The following is a 13,157-nucleotide window of genomic DNA, read 5'->3' as shown; positions in this document are numbered from 1 at the left end:
GTTGCACATGTTGTGAAGCTGTAATGATGTACTCACGCCTCTTGTCTTTGTTTGATTTTCAGTTGCGCAAGCCTACGAGGCGGGGCGGACTATGCAGTCGACCCAACACCGGGCCAGCGGTCAGACATCACCGGCTGTGAAAAAGGAGGTGTGGGTCGTGGGCCACTCATACGTGAGGCGTGCCGCGGACGTATTCAAAGCAGGTGACATGATTCACGTAGCTGGGGAATACGGGTACAGGGTGTCCTTCTACGGAAGAGGCGGTCTCTGTATTGACCAGTTTCAAACATTTTTCGAGGGTTTGTTAGGGCGGACGAGGTCACCGCCGTCTATAGTCATAGTACATCTAGGGGGCAATGATTTAGTCACCACCGGTAGACGACTTCTCCTGGAGGCAATGCTTTCCACTGTAAGTTGGTTGGCGAGGAGAGTTCCGGGGTGCATAATTGCGTGGTCCCATATGATCCCACGAAAGGTATGGCGAGGGGCTATTTCTATTCCTGCTTTGAATCATTCTGTTAGAAAGCTTAATAACAAAGTGAGTAGGTTGTTCCGTTCCAGGGCATTGCATTCTATTTCGCATGGCTGTATTAATGATGACAGTATGTATTTGGGGGATGGTGTGCATTTGTCTCGGGTGGGGAATGAGTTACTCATAGGAGACTTCTTAGCATGGTTAAAAACGTTAAAGCATGACCTTTAGGTAGGAGCTTTGTGGGGGGTCCGGATAGCCGGTCAACTATCCGGCCTGTGGCGGTAAGGTCATGATCGGTGAGCACTAATTGGAAGATCCCTATGAGTGGGCGTCACCCAACACGGATGGGAGCGCTCGGGAGAGGTGGCCATTGGCCCCTCAACGGGGAGGCGGTCCCTTCTAAGGATGGGTCGCCGAAAGAAAAGGAAAGGCGGTCAAGGCCCCTTCCTGTGTAGGAGGGGTTACAGCCCCCTCCTGGGGAATTTCCCGGGGCCAGTGACGTCTGCGACGGCAGATGTGGTAAGTTGTGCGGGGTTTTTGGGGGGGGGTCTACGCTACCTTCTAGATACCTCACACGAGTCCTCGAACGACCTTTAAGTGGCGTCGAGTTTTATTGGTGCCCCCGTCAAGTCAAAGGGAAATTGGTAGTTGCACTTGAGGTACGCCTCAGTGCTGTCGCCCCTCACAAGTGGGGGGGTATTTCTGGTTAGGGATCTTGACACCGGTTACGACCTTGCCGTTGGCCCTTAAACGTTAGGATGTACAATTTCATAATTTCAAGTAAATGTGTGTAGGATGTTAGTTCGGCTAGGAGAACCTCTGTATTAGAGAATCTGTTAAGGTTAGCCAAACATCGCAATGTGGTAATGAAATTGTACATAATATAAAATGTTGATTTAATGTTTTAATTTTGTTTTAATAAATACGGCCGGGAGGGTTACTCCCTCCCTCTTCCAAAAACTTCAAGAACTGTTTCCGGTTTCCCTCCTTTGGGGATTGTGTTGAGAGGGGGTGGCGGGTATCTCAGCCATATGGAAAGGGGCGACCACTCGGTCCCCCCGCACGTATGGCAGAGTACCACGATCCCCCCGGGAAGCCATCTTGGGCGGGAGGCGTGTCTCGGCTGGTATGCCCGAAGCGGCGTAGCCGGGGCGCGCTTTTTCCCGCCCTAGAGTGGGCTAGCCTAGACACTGACGCGGCTGGCCACGCCCTCGGGGCAGGCAGGGGCGGGTTTACGCCCGCCCTGAAGACGGATAAAAGGGGACGCAAGACCGGAAGGCATCCTCTTGTTCCTGTGCTCTGAAGCTGCACCTCCTCGCTGCACGTGAGCTCGAGACGGAACGAAGAGCCAATTTTGACCCACCCACCAGCCCCTGATGACAGCAAGTGGTTTTGAATAAAGTTGATGGATAACTCTGATTTTCGTTTACAGGTTGTGGTATTATCGTGATGATTTTGAGTATGTAATAAAGAATGTCGATTTGTGGTACGTTTTGCAAATAAAGAAATTCTGCTTTAGTGTTCATTGGTAGCATGCTTTTAATGAAAGTATAGTTGCTACTGTGATTTTAGTTTAGTCATTTAGTTAGCATTGTCGTATTTATTTTGGTCGGGCGGTAAGGTCATGATCGGTGAGCACTAATTGGAAGATCCCTATGAGTGGGCGTCACCCAACACGGATGGGAGCGCTCGGGAGAGGTGGCCATTGGCCCCTCAACGGGGAGGCGGTCCCTTCTAAGGATGGGTCGCCGAAAGAAAAGGAAAGGCGGTCAAGGCCCCTTCCTGTGTAGGAGGGGTTACAGCCCCCTCCTGGGGAATTTCCCGGGGCCAGTGACGTCTGCGACGGCAGATGTGGTAAGTTGTGCGGGGTTTTTGGGGGGGGTCTACGCTACCTTCTAGATACCTCACACGAGTCCTCGAACGACCTTTAAGTGGCGTCGAGTTTTATTGGTGCCCCCGTCAAGTCAAAGGGAAATTGGTAGTTGCACTTGAGGTACGCCTCAGTGCTGTCGCCCCTCACAAGTGGGGGGGGTATTTCTGGTTAGGGATCTTGACACCGGTTACGACCTTGCCGTTGGCCCTTAAACGTTAGGATGTACAATTTCATAATTTCAAGTAAATGTGTGTAGGATGTTAGTTCGGCTAGGAGAACCTCTGTATTAGAGAATCTGTTAAGGTTAGCCAAACATCGCAATGTGGTAATGAAATTGTACATAATATAAAATGTTGATTTAATGTTTTAATTTTGTTTTAATAAATACGGCCGGGAGGGTTACTCCCTCCCTCTTCCAAAAACTTCAAGAAATGTTTCCGGTTTCCCTCCTTTGGGGATTGTGTTGAGAGGGGGTGGCGGGTATCTCAGCCATACTATGTAACACAAAAAAGTTGCACAGTATACTATAAGTCTCACTTTATATTTTAAACATTTTTAATCTACTTGATGAATTACATATAAAAATGAATAATGGCTTGAATAATTTTTGATTATTAAATATACATTTATTCTTCTGATTCTTTTTCATAATTTAATAAAACTTCTAACAATATATTATCTGGAATGTCCTCATTTTCATTCTCTGATTCCATTGATTCCACACACTGAACTAATTCATGGTCCAGAGACTCATCCATAAAATCAAAGTCATCATTTTCAGCAATTCTTTCTTCTGTGTTATTGTCCGAAACAATTTCAAAAGAAATATCCTGTTTTCCTTCCATTTTGTTGCTGTAAATTGCAAAAAAAAATATATATCAGTAGAGTTAGGGCACTGTTGTGTTTAAGTTCAGACAGGCAGTTTGGATTTTTTAACAGTGAAGCTATCTTCGGGTAGTGTATGGTATTAGGCTGGAATTTGAAATATATAAAAGTGTATGTGATAAAGCCCAAGTAAATTTATAATAATACAAGTGAAGCCTAACTCAATCTATAACTATAACAGAGAAGCCTATCTCAATCTATTTCTATTACAGTGGGATAGTATATAACTAACAGATTTTTTTTTCAAATTAACTTAAAGTGCACATCATACTTCACTTTTCCAAATAACAACTTACCTTTAAGAAAGCAGTTGAAGTTGTCAGTGTAAATTCTTTTCAAATGTACTTCAGGAAGTAGTAGTCAAAATGGCTGTGTTTCCCTCTCTTTTTTATATATATTCATGTACATAACCAATCAAATGTCAGGAAATAATCGTAGAAAATGAAAGTAACTTTTTAATTGGTTGTAAATTCTAACACTTCATATGTGTTTTGGTCATGTAATTTACCTCAGGATATTTAGACAGGCCTACAGCCTAAATGTCTCAATGGAATTCCACCAAATTTGGGTAAATGGTAGGGACTGCTATGTAGTAGGGCCTATTCTATATTTGGTGTAAGTGTCTCCAGTGGTTTTTCTGTAAATTACTTTCCCACCATTTTTTTGGGAGCGCTTACCGGTGCGCGCCCCGGTACGGGCACCGGCAGCGTTACGGGAGTCCTCCATTTTGTGTTTCGGTACAATCGAGACACAAGATGGAGGACAATCAACGTTGGGAATGGGTAGAAGGGGGCACTGTAGTCACTTCCTGAACCTCTAGGTTTTCTGAGGGGGGCTTAGGATGCTCATATAGGCAAAAAATAAAAAATAAATTGAAAAATTTCACGGGGGGAGCGCTCGGTACGCGCACCGGTAAGCGTACCGGGGAGGGTACTTTGGTGAAAAATAGTGAAAAAAGTTAGAAAAAGATAAACGTTTTGAATGATCAAAACTTCTTCTCGGGGGAGGAAAAAAGCTCTGGGTGTCCCAGGTCTGAGAATGCCCTAGCCAGATAGGCCAGCCAGGGGATCTTATTAGATTTGTCCAGAGACAGAACATCAGACATGATCTTATGGTTTAATGGGAGTTCTTCATTCATCCACGTTTTTAACCAAAAGATCAGAGGGGCCATGCTCAGCATGTCAGACAAAAAGTTTAGGCCCACTTCTTTGTGAATGGAGTAGGTTGGGGTCGACTGTGGTACAGAAAGCAGGGTTCTAATGAATCTATTCTCTGCTCTCTGGATGGGTTCCAAGTTTACATAACCCCACAATGCAGAACCATATAGTGCAATGGCCACAGGTTTACTCTTATAGATTTTTAACAGAGCTTTCATAGGCCTAGCCCCTAGCCTACCAGCAAATCCCAAAAGAGCTGATGATGATCTAATGACAGCCAACCTCTTGGCTCTAACCTGCAGGCCCCAGGTCCCTTTCTGATCAAACAGTACGCCTAAATAGGGAAATGTAGATACCCTTGAAACCGTGTCCCCCCTACATGTGAATGATTTGCTTCTCTTCTTACTACACTCACGGCCCACCACCATTGTGTGTGACTTGGTTACGTTTACCTTAAGATCCAATCGCTCCATAAACTAACCAAAGGCATTCAAGAGGCGCTGGAGGCCAACACCCGTGCGAGCGATCAGAACGGCGTCATCCGCATATAGGAGCGCCAGGATTTTAACGGCTCCTGCATGCGGGACGTCGGCCTCCTGCTCCCCTAGGTGCGCGCCCAAGCCATTGATATAGATGGTGAAGAGTAAGGGGGCTAATATGCAGCCTTGCCGTACCCCCTTTAATGATTTAAAGAGGGGGTACACCTACCCTCATTCGTTACACGTACGGCTGCAAAGAGTTCTTGGTGCAGAGTGGCCATAAAGTTAACCAATGCCTCGTCAATACCCATCTCCAACAAAATGGCCCACAACTTTGTCCTATTGACCAGATCAAAGGCCGAGGAGAGATCCATGAAAGCTAGGAACACGGACCCCTCCTTGGCCACGGTATATTTGGAGATGAGCAAGTGTAAGTTGGCGCACTGTTCAATGGTCCCTTTTCTTTCCCTAAAACCATATTGGATCTCAGACAACCCACCACAGCTCTCGACATTTTCCCTTAACCTAGATAAAAGGACTCTACCTAAGATTTTTACAGATGAATCCATTAGGGATATAGGCCTATAACAGCCGGGATCATTCCGCTGGCCTTTTTTAAATATAGGGACGATGGTAGAGGTGTCCCATGAGGCAGGTGCTGGGTTGCCATTGACTGCATTGAACACGTTTGCCAAAACCTCTGCCCACAATTTTGGTGAGTACATAAAAAAGTCAGCGGGGACTCCATCGGGACCGGGTGCCTTATGCTTTGTGGTAGCCAGGATAGCTTTTTCTACTTCTTGGTGGTTGAAAGAGATGGGGCGGGCGGCTAAGGTTACCGACGGGACACTTTTAATTACTTCGTCGGTATCCCCGTATACATTTTTAAAGTGAGACAACCATTTTTCGTCAGGAATAACACAGTCCATGGATTCGTTATTATCATCTGAGAAAAAGGGCTGTTTAATAATCTCCCAAATTTACCTACTATCCTTCAGGACTGCTACCGAAAGAAGGTTATCCCACGCTTCATGTTTAATGGTTTCCTTTCGTTTTTTTACGGCTAGCTTGTAAGTTTTCCTTAGTCTGGTGATCTCATCTTTTTCCCTGGGGATATTTTTAAGGGCTGCCAGCAGTAATCTATGGGCTTTAGAACATGCTGAGTCAAACCAGCGCTTATTTCCTGGGGTTCCTTTTTTTGGCTTAACTAAGAGATCCTGTGACACCTGCCCACATATTGCCTCAAATGCCTCTACAATTTCTATGCCCTGGGCACAAGGATTATTACAAATCTCAACCAGGTCCTTAATCTTTAGGAAATTTTCTTCATAGAATTCTCCCGGAACCACCTTTGCCCATTTCACACGCCTGCCTTGATCAGAAGTCCTCAGGGGGTGAGCGGGCCTTGCTAACATTGGGGGTAACCCCATCTGGGCTCCCCAAGCCACTTCTAGTACTACCGGGTTATGATCGCTAAAATGTGTTTGTACCGTACGATAGGCAATAACCCGGTTTAAAATGCCTTGGGTTACAAAGATATAATCTATTATTGTACCTTGGAGAACACCAGTAAAAGTTGGCAATCTAGGGCCACTATCTGGTTCGTGCAAATCGAAGTTGGCAAGAAAATCTTCCAACTCCTCTCCCTCTGTAGTATGTTCGAAGTGGGGTCCCTCTGATCCTTCGTTCCCATCATCACTACTTCTCCTACAGACTAGGTTACATGGGTGAATGTTAAAATTGCCTAATAAAATATACTCTAAATCATACTTGGTATTCTGGCTGGCTAATTTTAAAATACTATCTAAGTTAGCAATGTTACATCCTCTATAGTCGCTGTTCCCAGAATTATAAAAATGTATATATATAGTCCTGCTAGTATTATTAGTCACTCTTTCAACAATTAGGATGTTATGGGAATCAGTGCTAATCTGCCTACAGCTTCCCTTCAGGTCTAAGGAAAACAGAATTACAAGGCCTCCCTTAGCTCTCCCCATACGACTGGGGACAGCTGCTTTAGTGAAACTGGTAAACCCATCCCACCAAAGATTGGCGGATGTGTCCCAGGTTTCCTGGAGGGCAATAATATGGTGGCCTAAAACAAAGCTTGACCATGCCTTATCCTGTCGTTTTGCATTTAGCCCTGCTATGTTCCAGCTTATCATCTTGCAAGAATCTGTGGGTGTCTTAGACTCTGAGTACCGCACCAATGCACCTTCAGCTGCTCGTGGCAGTTGGGTCTCTTCATTGTATCCCACTTTCGAAAGGCTCTGCAGGTTATCACTGGTGAGGCTGTGATTCGCACAGTGCTCAAGCGAATTTAAATTTAAAGTGGGGAGATATTCATGTTTTGATGTGACTTGGACTTCTTGCCCTATCTGGGAGATGAACTCACTGGGATCTAAGCCATTAGTAAGTGGTGTGCTCTGATCTAGTTGCTGATCTAGGGAATCTTTTAACAAATTAGTATCCTCCATATGTCAGTCGCAGTCATTTAAATTGGATAAGACTCCAAACCTATTACCCGTTCCAAATCCCCAGTCAAAAGGGGTGGCTGCCTGACCCCATCCACTTGCTGTTGTGTTCCATATTGGTCGTGGGGTATTTGGGCGCATCGAGAGCTGTTCATTTCCCGTCTGGGCTATAAACCCATTTCCCTGACCTCTGTGGTCGTATCCCGGGGTGCTTGGTCCCCACCTGTTTATAATGGGCCAATTTAACCTAGGTGTTCTGGCAGTTAGCCCAGTTGGATAGTTACAATGCCCTGTTCCAAGATTAATCATAGGATGGAAATGGTTGTTGTTATATCTGGGTCGAGTATCCCGTCCCCAGTTAGTGACTCTTGTATTCCTTCTAGGTCTGGAGATGTTAGAGGAGGTCGCGATCTGATTCTCACTATGAAAGAATTTCAGAGTAAGGGGGATTATGGAGCCACTTCTTCGTTGAGGTGGGAAGATGTTGGCCAGGATATTTGGGAATACCTCTGTGTTAGCAAAGTTTAATACCACGCAGTCCCCCTTAAACTTCTTTGGCTTATTCCCAATCCATGAAACCCTCCTTGTCATTACAATTTCTCCTGCTAACTGGTCCGTCCCCTGATATGCCATTTGCATATTATTAGTGAGCCAATGTAAGGCATTGTCTTTTAGTCCTTGAGTGGATTCTATTTGGCCATGTGATAAAGTAGGGACGTTGGCCAGTACCAGAACTACTGGTGAAGCTTCCATGATGAATTGTGATGAATCATCCCCTAGATGCAGTGGTGCTGGCACAACAACAGGTGGTAAAGTGGGGGGCTCTCTTACTGCTTCCTGGCTAGGCACAGAGGTTGGTAGCTGCCCTGGCGGAATAGACTGTAATTGGCCTTCCGTAGGCCCTATGTCCACACCAGTCTCCTCCTCAGCTATAGCTACTGGTTTAATAACATGAGTAACTATATTCCCCAATTCGTCAGCCAACTTACTTTGCGACCCACCCATCTTTTTCACCTCGACAGTTAACTTGTCTATCTTCCCAATCAATGGTTTAATGATCGTCCTGATTTTCATGTCTATCATATCTGAGATCCTATTAAATAGGTCGTCATCAATGATATGTCTTAACTCATCATCCTCATCACACTCCACATTTTTCCCTTTGGGCCTAGGCGGTGTAGTGAGCTTTTTCCTACCTGACTGTTTCCCCCCACGTTTAGACTGAGATTTTCTACAGGTCGGATGACGGGCAACGGGGATGAGGGAACTTCCACTACAATGTTTTGCTGTTGATCAGGGTCAGACGCTGCAATTGTCGACAAGTCAACTAGCAGATCTGAGTTTTCATCATCATTGCCGATGTCTTGAGAATTAAGGTCGGGGATATGTGTTGTGGGGTCTTGTGATGTTGTATCAGACATTGGTGCATTAGGGGAAGGGCTCGTTGGGGGCAAAGCTGGTGATTGGCTCAAACCTAGGGATTGCTTTCTTTCATTATTTATTTTTTTGACCACTTGTACTAAGAAAGAATCTAAGGTGTTAAGTGACTCTGTGGCTACAGGTGCCAATTTTCTAGGCATGTTTACAACAGAGTAAAGATGCTATCAGAAGTAAAAAACGGCACTCAGATTATTGACTATAGGAGAAATACACAGTACTAACAAGACAAATTCTGACAAAGAAAAGGGGGGGAAACACTATCATACAGCGATAGGGAGATTCCTGCTCCAATCCGGTCGAAGACCAAATACAAACGGCAGCTAGTGTCCAACTCAATATGAGATAACCTCTTCAAAGCGACCAGCACTAAGATCGTGTTCACCTCAGTTAGGTCGCCTGCATAACAGGGTTACTCTTCAGCAAAGTCCTGCTTAAGTTCATATAAGGTAGATCAGGTCCTCTTCTTTAACAGTAACCCCTCCTACTAAACCGGGTTCCTGGGCGATTCAGTTACGGATCAGAGCCGTCTTCCTACTGACCCCCGTCTGGTAACCCGCGAATAAATGGAGGGTAAGAATGGCTGGTAATACTGGCCGAAGAAAGTTCAGTAAAAATGAACAGCAATATTCCACAATATTTTCCACATATAGTACAGTACCTTAGCTGCTCGAAAATGGAGATGTCAGGGAAATGGCCTTGCCTGGCCTTTTCGTGCCTCTGAGGGCCACAGAGGGCCCGCCCTTTGCCCGGGCTTAGCCCCGGGCGTCCCACGAAGCGGAGCTCCGCGCCGATGATATGCGCCTCCTGGCGCTGGCGCGTCGTCGGTAACGCGCGCCACCGCTTTGCCTGCCGGGAGTTGTGGTCCCGGGGCGGCGGCGCGAGGTGTGGCTGCACTGACCCTGGCCGGTGGTGGCTTTCGCTGCTCGTGTGGCTGACTCTTGCCGGTGGCGGCGTCCTCCTCCTCCTCCACCCGATGCCTCTCAGTGTCAGGTAGGTTTTCTCGATTCTCCCCCGCTCCGCCGGGCTCCGCGCCGATGATATGCGCCTCCTGGCGCTGGCGCGTCGTCAGTAACGCGCGCCGCCGCTTTGCCTGCCGGGAGTTGTGGTCCTGGGGCGGCGGCGCGAGGTGTGGCTGCACTGACTCTGGCCGGTGGCGGCTTTCGCTGCTCGTGTGGCTGACTCTTGCCGGTGGCGGCGTCCTCCTCCTCCTCCACCCGATGCCTCTCAGTGTCAGGTAGGTTTTCTCGATTCTCCAATGGTATCAATTGGTGACATCTCAATCCTCTCTGGCCAATCCATTTGATGTCCACATTTGGTAAATCAAGGTTGTGAAAATTTCTGCTTGCTGCATACCTTTGAGCCCAGTGGATGTAGCTATGTCCAATAATCCATACAGAATACATGATGAAAGAAGGTTCTGGTGCAGTCAGATGAAGTGTGGGATGAAGTGTGGGAATAAAATGGCAGTTGGAACAGTAGGAGTTTACAAAAAAATAATTGTGGAGTTTCCCTGCTGTTGAATCACAAGCAATGATTGGTGGATTCAGTTAGTTGAAAACAGAAAGTTAGGGTGCATGGTTGTGTTGTGTGTGAGAAGCAATTTGAATGGTTAAGAAAAAGTCACTTAAAGCAAAAATGCCCTGGATAAGCTGGTGTATTGTAAGGTCAAACATCCTTGCTGACTTAATTTGCAACATTGTAGAATAAACTTTTGAACCTGAGAGTTCAGTTAGGAGGGAGTTGCTATGGTAACAGATAGAAAGGTCAGAGAGGGGGAAGGGTGTTGGTTCGAAAATAGTGAGGGAAGACTTTTGATTGGTTGAAATAAGGCATATGTGTGTAAAGTTAGAGATTTTCTATGCCAGTCTTGGTTTCAGTGTATTGAGTGCACACCTTTTGCTCTGCTAAAGAAAAATTGGTGTGTGTGTCTGACACTGTTTTCAATCTCCCAAAGCATTTGTAAAGGAAAGTAATGATTTATTTAATTTAGATAGAGACTTGTTTGCTCTATGGAGAATATTTGGAAGTAGATAGTTAAGTTTTAGTAGTGAAATTGAATGCTTGTACATAGGTCTTGTGCTCTGTTCCTAAAATGTTAATTAAAAAACGATTTTAGGGAATATGAATGGGTTTGAGTAGTGAAATTCAGTGCTTGTACATAGGTTCTGACCTGTGTTTTTAAAATGTTAATCAAAAAACGATTTTTGGTGGAAATCAATGGTATTTATATTTGGGTCTTATTTAGGATTGTCTTGTTGCGCTGGTATGTCACTTTTAACATGGGAAGAAAGTGACGCACTGGTGGCGCAAGGCTTTCATAAATAAGGCCCTGAGTTTCTTTGCTCTTGGTTTGTGTTCTGCTTTTTGATAATGCTTGATATCAACATTTGCAAAATAGAGGATTTGTATTTTGGGAAACAGCGATGTTTCAAAGGTGAAATTCTGTGCTTGAGCATAGGTTCTGCCCTGTGTTTTTTAAATGTTAATCAAAAAACGATTTTGGGGGCAAATCAATGGAATTTATATTTGGCTGTTATTTATGATTGTCTTGTGGCGCCGGTATGTCACTTTTAACATGGGAAGAAAGTGACGCACTGGTGGCGCAAGGCCTTCATAAATAAGGCTCTGAGTTTCTTTGCTCTTGGTTTGTGTTCTGCTTTTTGATAATGCTTGATATCAACATTTGCAAAATAGAGGATTTGTATTTTGGGAAACAGTGAGGTTTAAAAGTGAATTTCAGTGCTTGTACAAAGGTTCTGACCTGTGTTTTTAAAATGTTAATCAAAAAACGATTTTTGGTGCAAATCAATGGTATTTTTATTTGGGTCTTATTTAAGATTGTCTTGTTGCGCTGGTATGTCACTTTTAACATGGGAAGAAAGTGACGCACTGGTGGCGCAAGGCTTTCATAAATAAGGCCCTGAGTTTCTTTGCTTTTAGTTTGTGTTCTGCTTTTTGATAATGCTTGATTTCAACATTTGCAAAATAGAGGATTTGTATTTTGGGAAACAGTGAGGTTTAAAAGTGAAATTCAGTGCTTGTACATAGGTTCTGACCTGTGTTTTTAAAATGTTAATCAAAAAACGATTTTTGATGCAAATCTATGGAATTTATATTTGGGTCTTATTTAAGATTGTCTTGTGGCGCCGGTATGTCACTTTTAACATGGGAAGAAAGGGACGCACTGGTGGCGCAAGGCCTTCATAAATAATGCCCTGAGTTTCTTTGCTCTTGGTTTGTGTTCTGCTTTTTGATAATGCTTGATTTCAACATTTGCAAGATAGAGGATTTGTATTTTGGAAAACAGTGAGGTTTCATAAGTGAAATTCAGTGCTTGTACATAGGTTCTGCCCTGTGTTTTTAAAATGTTAATCAAAAAACGATTTTTGGTGCAAAGCAATGGTATTTATATTTGGCTGTTATTTATGATTGTCTTGTGGCGCCGGTATGTCACTTTTAAAATGGGAAAAAAGTGACGCACTGGTGGCGCAAGGCCTTCATAAATAAGGCCCTGAGTTTCTTTGCTCTTGGTTTGTGTTCTGCTTTTTGATAATGCTTGCTATCAACATTTGCAAGATAGAGGATTTGTATTTTGGGAAACAGTTAGGTATCAAAAGTGAAATTCTGTGCTTGTACATAGGTTCTGCCCTGTGTTTTTAAAATGTTAATCAAAAAACGATTTTTGGTGGAAATCAATGGTATTTATATTTGGGTATTATTTATGATTGTCTTGTTGCGCTGGTATGTCACTTTTAACATGGGAAGAAATTGACGCACTGGTGGCGCAAGGCCTTCATAAATAAGGCCCTGAGTTTCTTTGCTCTTGCTTTGTGTTCTGCTTTTTGATAATGCTTGATATCAACATTTGCAAGATAGAGGATTTGTATTTTGGGAAACAGTGATGTTTCAAAAGTGAAATTCTGTGCTTGTACATAGGTTCTGACCTGTGTTTTTAAAATGTTAATCAAAAAACGATTTTGGTGCAAATCAATGGTATTTATATTTGGGTCTTATTTAAGATTGCCTTGTGGCGCCGGTATGTCACTTTTAACATGGGAAGAAAGTGACGCACTGGTGGCGCAAGGCCTACATAAATAAGGCCCTGAGTTTCTTTGCTCTCGGTTTGTGTTCTGCTTTTTGATAATGCTTGATATCAACATTTTTAAAATAGTTGGTTAGAGGCGGCAGACCCGAGAGCAGAGGAAGGCCCGGGCCCAGGGTTCGATTCCCGGCGCGGCAGGTTTCTGGACCAGGGTCAGCGGACTCGATAATTCTCTCACCTCGGTGCCCACTCTGATCAGCGATCACACTCGGCAACTCTGGGCATTAGCTTGCCTCATCTTCACTAACGGCCCCACCAGACCGCCGGGGATG

This window comes from Lissotriton vulgaris, chromosome 1_1 (genome assembly GCF_964263255.1).
Source record: "Lissotriton vulgaris chromosome 1_1, aLisVul1.2, whole genome shotgun sequence".
NCBI lineage: Eukaryota > Metazoa > Chordata > Amphibia > Caudata > Salamandridae > Lissotriton > Lissotriton vulgaris.
The sequence above is the reverse complement of the archived record's forward strand: the minus strand, read 5'-3'. Positions refer to the sequence as shown.